The following is a 17,046-nucleotide window of genomic DNA, read 5'->3' on the forward strand; positions in this document are numbered from 1 at the left end:
TTTTACCTTTTGACTTCACCCCATTCAGACCAGCTACCAGGCAGCTAGATACAACTGGTGAATAAAAAAAGGAACTTTTATATTAATTTTGTATCAAATTGCTTTACAGGCAAGAGCATAGTTTCTTGGGAGCCTGATTTCGATTTTGCTCATATAGGAGTTTCACAACAAAATGAAGATGCAGACGCAGTCAAAGATTTATCACAGAGAAGCTAGTAAGTTTTCATAGTGTTTGGAGTCATTCTGGGGTGGAGGGAAGTGAAATTTCCCATCACAAATTGAAATCCTCTGATGAAAACTGGAGAAGGGATATGATACCCTTGCACAGTACTTACTTACAAGAACAAAAATATTCCAAAACTCCCAGACAGGAATTATGTTGAGCCACTGAATGTTGTCATTCTGCTGCATAGCTTTTAACAAGGGACCTACTTTTGCCTCGTTTGGCAATTCTATGTCAAAGCAACCTGCCTATTGCATAAATTAATCTGCAATTACATTCTGAGATATATTTGCTGTCACATAAATAAAGGAAACTGTTGAATTCATTGAATGTCTGCAACACAGGCACACAAAGTGAAACAGATGGGCAGCTGCAAAAAAAAAGACACAAATATTAAGTATGCAAATTTTTACATAACTGCCTACATTCCTCTGTGCATCTCACTAATATTATACTTAACTAATTTGTAGTTAGAGAAATATCTAGACTTTTACATTTTATCCTTATTTTGCCCTAATTTCAGCAAAATGCACAGCTGGCATGTAGAAAAAGAAGGGATCTTGTAAAGCTGTAAAAGTTTTGTTAAAACTTGCAAACTGGCTGTCCAGTTATTCTTTGCCCTGTCYGTAGGGGAAGAACCCTGGCAATCCACATTGCACACAGATGGAAAGCCAGGCATTCCTTATCCCGATGCTCAGCTTCTGCTTCTGCTGGTGTATGTGGGTGTATTCTCATATAACAAATATTTACTTCTCATTTAAAAAAATATATATATAATCTTATTTTTTAAGAAACCAAGACAAATATTAAGAGGTGATCTTAGAGTATTATTCTTTGGTTAACTTGACTGTAGCTTTGCAGACACAGCTATGTATTAAACAAAGATGTAAGTATGTTCAGAAAAATACTACTTTTATTTCCTTAAGATACCCACTAGAATTACAGAAACATTAAAATATCTATCACACTTGTAAAATAAGGTAAATACTCACAACCTTAATGGATATCAGATGGCATCTTATTCACATCATTTAGAATACATAATTACCTCTGTAATTGGGCAAGCACCTCATTTCCTATATTACCAAATTTTATATTGTTAGAATAGCTCTCTTTTGTATCTATTGTATCTATCTAGAAAAGCAGATCTTAACATTCTGCAGCATCTGTGCATCTTGCCCTGTGACATTATTGTGTAAGTGATGGCTTTAGTCTTGCATCACATACATTGCAAAAAAGGGGACAGCAATCAGTTACGATTAAAGTCAAATGAACAGATTTATATCCATTTAAGGTAGTCAGTTTAATTTTTAAATATAAATCAGGACAATATCCTAATGAATGTCTACAGAGGGGAGAAGAATCATATTTTCCACACATCAATATGTCCTACAGATTAATAGTAAAGCAAAAAATGCAGCTAAGCTTCACACATATTCTGCACATATTAATAAGACATATTCTGCATCCCACTACAAGTTCATTAAACAAAATTAAGCCCAATAAGCAAAAATTGGTGAATTTTAACAAACACTCCTTGGATCAAGGACAAAGATCCAGGTCTTTCACCGCTCCCCCACCAGTGCTCTGATCACTAACTATACCATCAGGCTCCTTCACTTTTCCTGTGCAAACCATTCTTAACCAAAGTGTAAATGCTTCACCAAAATGCTTAAACAATCTGGTAATTTGCATCAACATGAAAAATTGAGTCCTCCAAATTTTTGCTAGCATAACTTACCCACATACTCACACATCCTGCCTCCCTGAGTGAACCTGACTATAAAATGTTCACATCAAAAAGAAAAAAACAGCCATAATTTCTACTATGTCTTATTAAATTCTAGTATTCCTACTATTTTCTCAGATACACAGCACAAACTTTTCTGAAAAAGAACAAGGTGGCCATAAAAGTAAGCACATTTAGACTAAATATGAATGACATGAATGGTTAAAATACATCACAGAAAGAGTCATATTTTGCATCTAGAGATGTGTTACTGAAATATCTTCCCAGTCCCAACAGGAAAATGGACAGTGTCAACAGAGGATTAGCTGACAATCCTTATAGTGAGATTAATATGAAAAACTGTTCAATGGTATAATTCCCATTTCTCTCACACTGTTTTCTCCAACAATAAAGTTCAGTCTTTTTATTTCTTAATTCATTTATTGTGTATCAAATCTAGTTTATCTCACATGATTGTTTTGTAATTCCATGAGTTATTATTTAAAGTAAGATTTGTGCTATAGACAGAGAGTAGGAAAAAAAAAAGTCAGTGTCTGGAAAATAATTTTGTGAACCAGAAATTCATAGAGAATTACAAACTTTTCTGGTATGATAGTCCTGATGAATGAAGGGATATAAGAAGAGGCTAGGTTTAGTAGCAGAAACTAGACTGAGAATAAGAAAAAGTATTTATTGAATGTTACAGTTTGACAATTTTTTCTAAGCAGCTAGGAGACTTGATGTAAAATCCACTAAATAGACATGAATTACTCCCATGAAGGATGTGAGAAGAAAGTCACAAGTGCTGTTATTAATTGCTCCTATGAAGAAAAAAAATTGGCAGTAAAATAATAAAGAATATAAACATTTACATAAAATATCCAATGAGAGAGTTGACAGACCAAGATCTGAGGAGAACTTCCAAAAATCTCCCTAAAACCTTGAGGAAAGCAGTCTCTCTTGTACTGACGTGCAGAAAGCTCTTGGATGTCTCATCTCTGTGTTTCAACACACTTTCCGCCCAAACTCCAGCAATAGCAGCTCACCTCTGTAGGTTTAACACAAGTCACAGAGGGCAGTGTTATTCTACAGTAAGAATACAATGAAAACACAAAAAGGAGAACATATTTCATTTGAAAAAAAAGAGGAAAGGGGACCCTAAGTTGGAGAGCACAAGATCACTATGATGGAGAACCTTTACCCTAAATGTATCAGTAAAATATTTTAAGCAGGAGATTGATTTTAGGGCCACAAAAACTCAAAATCTTTTCTTCTATATTAATTGATAATAATTTCTATCTCTTACAAGTCTTTCTCTTCTCATCATTTTAAGGAATAAATGAAGTATTGAAAAAWATACTACTAATTAATACAAGTATTAAAGGGAAAAAAAATTGCTAATTCCACATTTTGAATAATTCAATTCAATCAAGGCTGAGGAAAATGATTGCCTCGAGGGGTAGAATCTAAGTGCATTTATGCATGCACTGTTTCTTTTCGGAAAGGTCAATTAAATGTCAAAACTGTAACTATAACATGAAAAACTATTTAASAGTCGGTGGTTACAGCTTGCCTGTTGGTATACATTATATCTAATTATGTACTTCACAATCATTGCTGAAAAAGAATTCATAAAACATTTACAAAACATACTCAGCACATTATTCATGACTAAATAAAAAAAATCTTTCAAAAATACAATGAATTGGAAGCAGACTCTTCTTGTTTAAAATGTTCTAGTTTAAATGAATGAAGCATCTGCACAGAAAATACCTGTAAAAGCCCTCAAATACACATTGTACCTTATCAAGACATTACTATGTGAATAAAACAGGCCACCAAYGTTATTTACAAGATTTTTTAATTTTATACTAGTTATATCTGCTGCTAAAAGAGTTACAAATTGTAAAAGTCTTCCTGTGAAACCTGATTTACAAAAAATAAAATGTATATTTTGAAAACTGTGAAGGAGCTTCTGGAAAAATGGCAGTAAATGTCACTGAATAAATCAAAGACCACAGGATGTTTGCAATATCGGGGCCAAGAATATTACCAGCATCCGAAAAATACTCTCTCCTGTATTTTCCTACTGGGAAATAACCTGAAATTCATAGGCAAAAATAATAAGCTTACATTTTATAAATACCTTATTTCAAAGTTATGCCGTGTACACAGCATATTAATAAGGCTCAGGTTCTCACATTCTTGTTCTCGCTGGATATCTTCTTTTCTGGCAGGTCATGCAGCAAGGTGCTACTAAGACAAGAAAAGAGATTTTGAAATCTTGCCCCAAAGGAATTAAATTAGCACAGCAGTAACGCATCCCACAAATGGACTAGCATGTTTAGGAAGCTAAATCYCTATGACTCAGAAAGATATATCATTGCCTGCATTAATTTTATTAATTTTATTTTTCCTGGATTTTCAAAAACTTGATGTTATTATTCTATCCCTTGTGAAATAAATTGCTTATCTTTATGTTCTTGGAGGTATACTAGCTTTCAGCATCTAGTACTACTGGCAAAGGCAATATAAATATGTATTTTACATAGAGAGACCTCTACTTTATAAAAATCTGAATTATAAAAAGCAGCTCTGCAGATTCATTGAACCACTCATCCACTGACTACAGAGTCACTGGGGCAGTTGTTCCTAATTCCCTGGAGCACAATATTAAATACAACAGAGATCCCAGTTCTGACTGACCAATTCTCCTGTTTCTGATTTCCAAAGTCTCYGGTTTCCCTAATTTCATTGTTCCACCATTTCTCCTTCACCTTCTGAATTTTTGTTAGATCTATTTCATAGCCCATTTTAATATTTCTCTGTTTCCATTCCCTAGTGCTCCCTGCTTCCGTAATCCTTTCCCATGATTTTTCTGTCATAAAGAAATAGCTTTTATTTGCAACCTCTTGATTCATGAAAAAATATATATATATAATATATATAAATATATATACTGCTATGCAAAAAGACAAAACTTTAATGATTCACACACCTGTGTAGTCTTTCCTCTCCCTCTTTCTTTCTCACCTTTATCTTGGCAGGATTAGTATATTGTTTTTGAACTATCACTCTGAGTTGGTCAAAGTGCAGAAACACACTTTATTCGGAGAGGTATTGAAGACGGTTCTCAGTGGGCACCATCCAACAGCAACACAGCAGTTGCCACTGGTGTGATATCCTTTGACCTTAGGTAATTTGTCTCCCGTAAATTCGGTGGTAGTTGACGTTAGCCCATCTGTGAACGGGCAGCCAGTTGCAGCTGGTTATTAGAGCAGCAGAGCAGTGTGAAGACGYGAATCAAGGATCAATAGCAGCTGGAGAAACATAGCTCACCCCTGGGAATGAAAATAGATGCTTTGCTTCTGAATTAATCATTTTAATCACCTGTATTGCTCAAGTCCTTCCATATGGTCCATTTTTCCACATGTAGAGTCACAATCATCAGTAGCGAACAACTTATTTTTCAGCCTACACATCAGTTAAATCCACATATGCAACTCATATATGGAAAATTGGCAGGGGGGGATCCCTGTGTCTATGAGAGTCCAAAATATCAATGACTTTTTCATTCTTAATGATCACAGCAGCAGAAAGTTTGTTTAGGGCTTAAGCTCAGGAAAAACTTTCGTTTTTGTTCATTTATTTTTGTATAGCATGATTTACAGTGAAAATTCAGTATGAATTTTAAAAGCTTAAAGAGGAGAAATCAGGAAAGCAATTATTCTAGTAGAGTATGGTGGCAAATAGATAAGCCCACAAGTGGCTGATTAGTTGCATACAAGCTAATGAAATAGAGACCATTATCGATCGCTTTTTAATTGAGATAAAATAGAAGGTCTTTAAAGAAAGTGAAGTCTAATATCTTTATTTTGATGGATTTCCTGATCTACCTAAAGCTAAGAGGAATTAACAGCCAAGTGAAACTAACTGAATCTGAAACTGTTTTATAGCAAAGGAGTAAATTACTTTTTTCTCCTTTTCTGTTTTTGTGCCCACAGGGTTCCTTGCAAATGATAGATATTAGCGTGGCTACTGGAGTCATTTCACCAAGCAGAAACAAACTGCAGATAAGATACCTGAGTACTTTTCACACCAGCAGGGTGAAGGCAAGAGGGGTAGAGTCCTTCCARCAGTTTTTCCCCAACTACACTTTCTCAGAGACCAGGTATGTTAGCTTGAGGGAGGCTTTTCTCTGTCTTCTTTTGATGTACAAAACTGCTCCGCATATATAAAAATGAGTTTAAYTGACTTTTGATGTAAAATAATAATAATTTTAAAAAGCTGAACAATGAGCCAAGCAAGAGTCTACATCATTATACTAAAAGACTTTGCATTGCAGAACCTTTTATGAGTGACACATGTTAATAAATGAAAAAATAATTATAATAAATAAATCGCTGGTGTTTACTATTGTCTATTACATATTTCAATAGGTAGGGTGGTTTTTTTTAGTACTGATTATTCCTAAGGACAGCAACATCCAAAATAAAAGTTGTTGTATGTCACCAATCTGGACTTCTCAATGACAAGGAAATGAAGTATCTGATTACCTTCTGGTGACACAATGTGTCAATAAAGAAAACATGACTATGATAAACTGACAAAAGAACAGATAGTGCTGGTTCTATCTTATTTAAGCATAAGATTTATCTTTAAAAAAATGTAAGGATGCTAAACCATAGATGTACTGTTAAAGTACACTTCTTTGTCTATAAATTCCCCGAGTTTACTACCATCAGAGAACCACTGAAGAGCAGATACGCACTCCAGAACTTCAGCATGGCTTTTAACATTCTTCTCATATAAATCCAGCCTTTTATCTACATTTTGAAATATCTACACCAAGTCTGTTTCCTCCATCTTCCTAAGGCAATCTCAAGATCCCAAAAGCCTGATGTTCTTTCTGCTCCTTGGGCTAATAATCTCCCTCTCTGTCCCAAGCTTTGAGGTGCAGTTTCTTCACATGAAGATAGATCATTTTTAGCCATTGGCACATTCACTGCTATGCTTAAAGAAGGAACTAGTCATAAAAAGGAATATTTTATTAAAGAAAAAAATTTTGATGTCAAGGTACATAAAATGGGATTTGTTTTATTTCTTTGGCTGTTGCCTCCAAGATGTTCACTTTCCTTATGAGCTCCAAAAATGGTGCAAGATTGCAGTATTGTTATATTAGCTGGGCAACTACACTTAGCACTCGCAATCAATCTTACTTAGTAAATAACTAAGAAAAATATTATCTTAACTGAAAATACTATAAGTAAATTAATATAAGATTACTTTTGCGTTCTTTGGGGGCAGAAAGTCTGAAGAAATCTCACCATTACAAGAGGGTCACAGTGGCCTGCTAGTTTTGGGTCTATAAGGCTATAGAACCACTTTGCAAGAGGAAGAGGTGGATGTAATATGTTTGCAAATAATCTATATTTTGACAAATTTCTCTTTTACTTTAAAAATATTAATCTCAAAAGACTTAATACCCGTGCATGATTTTTCATTCAATTAGCCCCCCCCGCCTCTGTATGGCTCAGACTTGAGCTATCTACCATTCCAAGCATTCCACTTCCACGCATCCAGCTCCTGGCTAAGTGAAAGGTTAGGCTGCATCATCTTTGCTCTCTGGCTCACAGGATATCRTTTTGTTTACACCTGCTTCTTAAATTCCGCAAAGTGTCCCTCTGATTTCTATTGGCTTATAGAGAGTACTTAGCCCTCTGCTTCCTGTAGGAGTTAATGCCTAACACAAAGCATCTAGATAGAGATSTTTGGACTAAACGCTCCAATGCTCTGGGTGCATGAGATGCAGTAGATCTGCTTATAGGTTGCCTAATCTATCTATMTATATACATATACTTGCACACACAAATATATATGTATACCTGTTATTGTATATATACACACACATTTATATACACAGAAAAAAAGCACAAAACAGAGCACATACAGYACTTAAACAGCCTCTTGATAGCAGAGGCTGTAAGCCAGGAACTCTTTTTCTTCTCCTCCGTCTTTGGTTTTGATGTTTTGTTATTTCTTTGTTTGTTTTAATCTGGTCGCTATTAACCATAAAGTCACAAACTGCAAAACGGAATCAGAACTCCCACTTCTGAGCACCTAACAATTAAGCTGTCCTCTCTCCATTTCTTTTTGTCCTCATAACTTATATTCTTAACGGCAAAAGAAAAAAGTAATGAAAGAGGCATGACTGCTGTCCCTACCATACATAATTATACACTATATAATTTTGCATTTCAAAGCCTGCTAGTGAAATMATGTTCAAAGAAGATATTCTCTAAGCCAGATTTCCCATTTCTGGAATTAATGATCTGATACAGTAAATAAAAATCAATATTCCTGGTTTATAAAGAATGAGTCTGCCTTGTCTGGCTATATACGCTTAGAAAATAATATGGGTCTAAATACCAAGGGGAAAGAAGGATCCCATTAGCTCACATTACCCCAGTTACAGTCCCAGGCAATTAACTTCCATTCACCATTTTATTAATAACAATGAAAGAACCTTGCGTGCAATGCTGCAATATGAAAAGAGAATTATTAATGTACTGATGCCACAGGCACATAGATTTCACAGTAAAACTGTTCTTGGCTCCTAGTTAACAAGCTGGAAATGTGAGATATGATGGCTGATCCTGCAAAGTCCTGAGCTGTGAGGTGCAAGGTGCTTGCAAAAGGCTAAGTGTTAGACTGAACACCAGAGTTAACAAATTAAGCAAGTGATTTCTGTTCTAACCCTGGTTCTGCTGTGTGATCTTGAAAATCGTGGTTTCTTCATGGCTTGGTTTCCTCTGTGCCATGGATTTTTGTGGTAAGAAGAYGACAAGATTTCTAAATATTTGGCTGGATAAGCAACAAAGCATGTGCAGATGTACATGCAAAGCCAAGCAAGAAATCCATCYGAGTGCTCCTTGTGCCAGACTGTATCACCAGAGAGCGAGTGGGATGTCTCGCACTTCCTCAGCCCCTTACRTCAGGCATGAAACACGACATGCTAGAGCTATGTCACGATAGCACAGCTACCTGTCAATYGCAGCAGAAATCAGGATCCCACACCTGGATCCCCTACTCACTCACACGGCTCTGTTGCGGGTGACTTCTTAGCCCTGTAATGTATTAAAGCAGCACAGAATTTCAACACAGCACAGAATTTCAGCACAAAAAAATCTGGTATCTGAATATTGCCATTTTTGCCACTGGTAGATGTCTGCTATTGGACTCACTTCATTGTTTATGATAGCTAGTTGTTCATATAGCCTGTAGAGTCTACACATTTCAACCTGTAAATTGCTTAGAAATGGCTGAGTAGAACTACTGTTTTTAATAGGTTTTATTCTTATGAATATTCAATGTTTTTTCACATGACATTGTTTTCTTGTCCTGCCTGGGTGACATAATCATTTGAAATAGTTCTGCTGCCTCTCCTATCCAGTCCTATTTACTCAGGAGACTTGGATGTGCACCCAGAAAACCATTTTTGAATGAATTTCCCTACATAAATATGTACAGGGAAAACTGATTAAAATATATACACACACGAGTGCAATCAGACTTACCATTGCATCGGGAAGGCAGTGAAATTGCTGCCTTTTTTTTAACAAAATCTCAGTATAAGAACCTTGCTGCAACCTGTGATCTAAAATGCAAACTACTCTGCTACTCAGTTACAGCCAAAAGTTACAGTATGATTCAAAACCTTCCTCTCTCATCCAGAAATGATTATAGACTGACTTTAAAAAAAGGATCTCTTCCTCCTACAACACATGCATAGGAAGTGTGTTACTTCAGGTTTTCCAGTACAAAACATGTACAGATATCATTTAAATTTGCATAACGCTGGGATAATTATAATTGAAAACACCCTCAGATAGGCAGTTGAGAGTCCATCACTTAGTAAGCAAAGCCAGGATTGCTTTTCCCCACAGGTCAATTTACACTGAATTTCTTCTCTCATTTTGTTGTTACTGGGGTCTTACAAGGTCCTTTCAATCTCAGAGTCTGCCCTGCCTTCCTTACAACCTCGAGTACACAATATCATCTGCAGAGCTTGTCACTTCGCAGAGTGTTTAATGAAGATATTATTTTGTTTACTTTTAGCCAGTCTTTAATTCATGCTGAGGTCTTCCTTCTTGTCCCATCAATGCCTTAGAAGCTTTAAAGGATAGAATTTGTCAAGAGTCTTTTGGAAACTTCAATGGATTGCTTTAGTAGCTGAGATTACCCTTTGCAGCAGCTTCTGCCCAGCAGAGCCTTGCAGTTCCCACAGTATTCTTCCCAACCCCCTTTTTTCTTTCCATTTCTTTTTTTCYTTTCATTTTTTTTTCYTTAGAGCACTTCTGCAAATATTATTCAGTACTGATGATTTGAGGGAGAGGTTTGGTCTGCCACAGCTTTTCCCACAGGATGTGTATTTTCAGTGCTGAGCCTGTTCCTCCCCTGCTGCAGGTGCCCATACAGGAGTGTCCCCAGTTTCTCCCATCAATGTGAAAAATTCTTTTGCCTTCCCTGAAACAGCCTCATCCTCCCTGAGCGCTAAGGACATGGGCACACCAGCAGGCTGCTTTGCCAGACTTGCCAAATTGTCTTTTATATTTAACCTGTCAAGGTTCATGGTATTTCCTTCTTCCTATTTATCTTATTTATATTTATTTTATTCCTACATAGCCTATTTAACCTATTCCATGTTCGTCAGACACAACCATTTACAGAGGCCTTGCCTTATCAGTCATCATGATGATAATAAAYGGATGGGTCTGTGATAATCTGTACTATCTGAAATCATACTCCTGGCCAGTCCTGTAAAAAGCAAATTACATTCTTGTCCTAGTTACTATCATTATCTTTGATAATCACAGAGCTACCACAGGATCATGGTGCTGTGAGGAGCATCCTTAAGCTTTTTCTTCATCTCTGCTTACAGAAATATTTTCATATCTCTATGGGCTTCTATCCCATTCAGTCACACAAGAGAATTTGTCATTCTGCAGATTATACTAGGCAGTCTGGCAGAGGAAGGAGCTGAAAAAGCTAGGTCAGGAATTGCTACATGAAATTTCTGTGAATCAAAAGATATATGTACATAAAAGTAAGAACTTAAGAATATTTACTTACAGTACTTGAAAGACGCTGATACTACTCACCTTTCTCTTGGTTGCCCGAGAGGATAAAGCTGAAATCTCTTAGAAGCAGTCACAGTTTCTACTCTGTTATGTTTGAAGAGGTTGGTATGATCCCTGATCATTCCTTTGGGATGATAATGTAGTACAAGGAGAGAAATAAATAATAAAATGCAAAATAATAAAATACAGTAAAGATATCACTTCAAACTCAGTTGGTTACTGAAAAATACTTGGGTGAGAGAACATCAAAATACAAGTCATAAGATTTGGCCAAAAAAGTCAAAGCTAAATAGTTAATTGCAGTCCAGTCTTGTAGGATCTATTCAATAATACTTTTTTTTGCTCTCTTAATAACTTTCTAGATCAGCCTAAAAAGTTTCAGGTATCACCTACACATTTAAAATGAGTGTGCACATCTTAAATCCTTCCAATTTCTCCAAGACTGTATAAAATACTTATAGATAAAGCTAGACAAAATGTGAAGCAGACAAGATAGAAATAAGCACACACTTTTGCTCATGATCTACAGTTCACCTTTGCTTGTTTTGCAGCAGAAGTTTTTCAAATGCACTGCATGCTCTGACAATTGAAGTTTTCGTGCACATTGATTTTTAGCACAAAGAAAATGTTTATTGCCTTAATTGTCATAGAAAATATAAAATATTAAACTACAAAGAAACATCTATGGATTACAGAGTCCTCAGCAAGTCCCATTTGATTTTGCTGATTTTGTTTTCCTCTACTTTTAATTAAGATTATATCTAACAACRTATTTTTTGTGACAGATAACCCGTAACCTTTTTAAGAAATGGAAACAGCTAGAATCATGTCTTCCCAGAAACAAACCCAACTGCTACTAACTTTTAGCAAGTTCATAATGTTATAGAGATTTAATGAGATCCTGTATTAAGCATTATGCTGAAATGACTTCTCAAGTTTTAAGCAGCAACCTGTTCATACATTTTCATCCATCTTGCTGAATTTTAGTAAGTATGTAGGTTATTTGTTCATTGGTGGACTTTGCTGAAAAACTCTAATTAAAGATGGTGGATATTTATTTCCTCTGGAATCACAAAAGACAATCTAGTCTCTGTTCATCTGGGCTTTTATGTTGACCCAGTAAGCATACTTCTATCCACTGTATTTTTTTCTTGATACACACATATACTTCAATATTTCTGTTCTAACCTAGAATCATGACCTCTATTTTATAATGATGTAGTTCAAAATGATATTGACTTGATGCCCCTGTGAAGCATATCTATATAACTAAATTGTACAGGAAGACCTGACTTCTCTCAAAAACAAGTCTTCTTCAAAGAAGGAAAAAAGGAAACAAACAAACAATCAAAAAATACACAAGCACACAGGCACACACACTGGCCAATTACATGTTTATCTTATGTAAGGACATGGAGATGAACTTGATCCTGTCATTGGCCCATGGAGACTTCCCTGTAATGAAAAAGTAAGGAGTTAAGCAAAATTTATTATATTTATTTAGATTGACCATTCTCCAAATCAGCTGGTTCTGGTAGGATTTTGGCAGCATACTCTCCTCTGTCATCTGAAATTTCCTCCATCCCTAATCTCTCAGGAGCCTGATCAACACCTTCCTTTATTACATTCTTTTCCTCTAGAGCTCTCCTCACCATCATTAACACTATGGGAAAGTTTTCCAATGAGACTAACCCACTCAAATCAAGTCACCCGTGTTCAATGATCAGAAGTCATCCTGGCATAGTTGACCTGAAACATGGAGATCTCTGATTCCTGCCTATACAGGCTAGCAAGACCATCTCAGCTGCTCTTTTAATTGGACTGCCAAAGTTTTGGTATATTCAGAATTCACAAATTTCAGCAGCAGTGCAGCTTTCAGCACAGTGAAGTCATTTGTTCAGGGTCTCAAGAGGGGATAAGATAATAAAATTTGGCTACCAGAGTATGACAATTTTCATTTTTCATAATTAAGCAGTGCAAAACAGTTGCGCTTTCTCAATGCAAAGAGAATCTTCTCTCTCATATATATAAAACAAAAAAAAAAAGATAATAAAGTCACCAATTTCTTTAAATACATCTGTTTCTAGAAACATGCCAGTGATACAAGTCATCAGAGGTAGATTTGGAAATACACTGATTGCATACTTATGTGGTCRCTCCAAAGGTCTCCATATTCTGTCAAATTTAGCGTTATAACACTTGGCATGATGTCATCACTCTATTGGTTAAAGCATTACAGAACGGAAAGCAATGTTYCTATTCATTGGCAAATGTGTCCTTTAATGATAATGCTTTTTATCTCCTAGGTTTTGTATAGTATCTTGTGATTTCATAGTAACTATAGCAACTATTCATTTTTGTTCTGAACAGAAGAGTGTTATAAATCCATGCGACTTGCTGGCATATAAATTAAGGCTGCCTGCAGGAACTAGTATGCCAGAGTTCAGCTTTTCCACTTMGCTTTAAATTGACATGCTCAGTGTTGATGAAGAAAGTGTCTGTCACTGCTCAGAAAAAAAAACATTTGTCCAGAGTAGGTAGAAAAGGTCATTCAGTTCAACGTACAAAACACAGGTGCTGATGACTACCAACAGGGGATTAAGTCAGCCAGACTGAGCAAAGAAAATATTGGAATTACCTTTTAAAAAGTGATGGCATCAATAACAACTAAGAAGGGGAAAGGAAAAAGGAAAAAGGAAAAAGGAAAAAGGAAAAAGGAAAAAGGAAAAAGGAAAAAGGAAAAAGGAAAAAGGAAAAAGGAAAAAGGAAAAAGGAAAAAGGAAAAAGGAAAAAGGAAAAAGGAAAAAGGAAAAAGGAAAGGGGAAAAAAAAAGGAGGATTAAAGGTGAAACTAGAATCCAAAGATACCTGTCTCCTGGAGAGAGCAGCATAGCTCTTAACGGTGACAACACCACTTTTTGACAGCTCCAGTGCAGACTGTTACGTAGAGTCACTGAAACATGCAGGAGCTCTTTACAGCCCAGTGCCTTATTGTCACTGCCCTGACCAGAGTAACCTTACCCCTTAAAAACATCTGCTAGCACCTAATCCCTTCTAAAGGAAAGCCTCTGAACTTCTATTACTGCATTAGCTGAAACACATAATACCATATACTTTTTTCCCTCCGTGGTTCCAGCCAGTTTCCTCCCTTTTGCTTGCTTAGCAAAATGAAGGAAAGTTTCATCAAGCCAATTCATGCTAGAAGGCAGAATTATACCTCTGTCTGCATAGTGTCAGTCACAGCCTTTCCAGTATGCCAGCAATTTCAAATACATCCATACTATTTATGCCCAGTTTTGGTCTCTCTGCAGAATTACAGCATATTTTGGGATCATAGAAAGATTCAGGACTTCACATGGTCATCCAGTCCAAGCTTCCAYTCAAAGTGCAACAGTTTTTCAATTTTGATCCTGCTCAATTTGATTTCAGGTTGCCCAATTTGATTTGAGCAGAAAATTCTCCTTGAGATGTCTGGGTATAGATGAAAAAAGAGGTAGCCTACAAAAAAAGCAATAACTTGGTAATTTTAAGTCACAAGAGCATTGCAAACAAAGGTATTTGCTTTTACTATTGCAAATAGTATTTGTTTTTATTTTTAACCTAAATATATTGAAATATTACCCCCCAAATTAATTTCAGAATCTCTTATCCAACCCCAGTAGCATATTTCATGMCATTGCTATTCCATATGAAGTTTATCATGTTTAAAAAATTTATCTAAATTGAAATCTGGAAGATTTACATCCTTTGATCTTTCCAAGTCATTATTATATCATTATCTTCCAAAGTATTAATTAATAATTCAGGCTTCATTCATCACTGAGCTAAGCTAAGTATATTTTTCATATTCTCCTAGATCTAGGATCCCAAGCTAGCTAACTCAGTATGACAAATCTGGAAGTTAAGATGTTCTCAGTGTATTTTAGCTAGAGAATTGATGCAGCAGCATATTTTACTCTCCACTAATGATAAAACAAGTATGTTTGTGTGGTTTATTTTTCCCCCGCATACAATACTGTTTTGCACTGGCTCTTTGTTTTGGAGAAAAGCAAGCACTGGTGATTTGAGCAAATTATTTCAATAGAGCTACACAAAGCATTAGATCCCACAAAAATGCTAACAGTAATTTTTCTCTCTTGCTAGACATGACTTCTGATGTTGTGTGACAGACACAGGATATCAGGCTGGTACCTGGTTGAGGATCCAGAAGATTATAATTACTGTTTTCTGCGAGTTTTACATTCTCATACAATTATTCAGTGCTGATGCATTTACCATAGTCCCTTAAAAGGAAATAACACACAGCTGATTTAGGGGGAGCTCAGGGATAGATTAAATCTAGTTTTGACAGATCTACCAATSCTTGTATCATGCTCTCAGGGACAGGTCTGGTTTGAACAGATTTTCTTCAGAGATCACAGCTCCAGTGATTCAGTCTTAAATCCAACAAARCTTAATGGAGATAATATCAGATCGAAAAGAAGATCCCTTGCTCCAATTCACAGGAAAATGCCAAAGAATGTAACCTTCCAAACCTACGGGAATTGGAAGCAAACATTATCCTCTACTCTCTCTCTCTCCTGGAGCACAGGGTGATTCAGAAACTGATAAAACACAGTTCCTATTCATAGGAGTTCATGAGAAGAGAAAAAATAGGTGGAAAGATAAAAGGCAAGAGAGAGAGAGAGAACATGGAGAAAACCTGGAAAAGCACAGGGAACCTGTACAAAGGAGGGAACCTTTGTCTGCTCCCAAATGTCAAAATGCCTGACACCGGCACCACTCCCCAAACTGTCTTCCAGGACCTGGTCTTTCTATTCTCCCTGTATGAATTCTCCAGGAAGAGCATACCTGCATGAACCCATTGCATAATCTCTGTACCGAAAGTAAAGGGCTGTTCTAAGATTTTATGTTGGTGCTCAGCAGCACAACTTCTGAATAGCCCTCCCATCTTAGCATATGATGTAGGCTGTGTTCAGTCTTAATATCAGCTGTTTCCTTCATCCAGTGAAGTAAATTAATCAGTGAGAAACAAGAGTCAAATGATATCTGTACAATTAATCAAGATATGGCAACTTTGCCTGTTTTGCTTTTACATTTGAAGAAGCAATATCTRTAAGGAAGCATGTCTGTCACAGTAAAGGAAAATAGGATCCAAACCTAAAAATGAACTTAGTGAGCCCAGAGAAATGGTTAATAACTGGTGCAGGAGGAGCCTCTAGAAGCCAGGCTACAGCAGGGCTCTGAAAGCATCTCTGAAATGCAGTGCTGAAAGCTGCACACACACATTGAATCAATTAGACACACCATTAATTTAGCTTTCTAATTTTATCCACTTAAGACATAGGATTTACATATTTTACTCAACACTTTTCCTTACGAATCTTAATTTCTCTGCTGAATATGACTCTACTGGAAAGAAATAATGTGAGTATTCCTGAACTTTCAGGATTGCAGTGATCATAATTTTTATTAAGAGTCCCATTAACATTAGCACAGATAAGAGGAACTACAGCCTTTAGCACATTCTGACAGCTAGCAGTAGCACTTTACAATTCTGGGGGACAGGAGATGAAGCCAAAGCATGGTTTAACCACAAAAGAAATATCCAAACCAGAAAATCTATTATTGATTCATGTCTCAGGAAAAATGCTCCAAGATCTTTTGCATCAATACATGATTAGATCAGTCATTTTATTATACTGAACACACTAAAGATCTATAGGTCAGGAATAAGAATGTTTGCTTTATATTTTCTTGAGAGGTAAAACTTCTTAGCTGAATCTTACACTTAATGATTTCCAAATCCCAGGCTGTATCTGCTGATCCCTGTTTCGATTTAAAATAAAATTCATTTTCTGGTTTGCTGCATGACTTTTATTTCAGACTTGACTTAGAGATTTATGAACGAGATATAGCTTTTCTTGCCAACCACTTGAACAATCCTAGTCCCTG

The sequence above is a fragment of the Nothoprocta perdicaria genome, unplaced genomic scaffold (assembly GCF_003342845.1).
Source record: "Nothoprocta perdicaria isolate Ctin4 unplaced genomic scaffold, notPer1 scaffold_29, whole genome shotgun sequence".
In the NCBI taxonomy this organism is placed as follows: domain Eukaryota; kingdom Metazoa; phylum Chordata; class Aves; order Tinamiformes; family Tinamidae; genus Nothoprocta; species Nothoprocta perdicaria.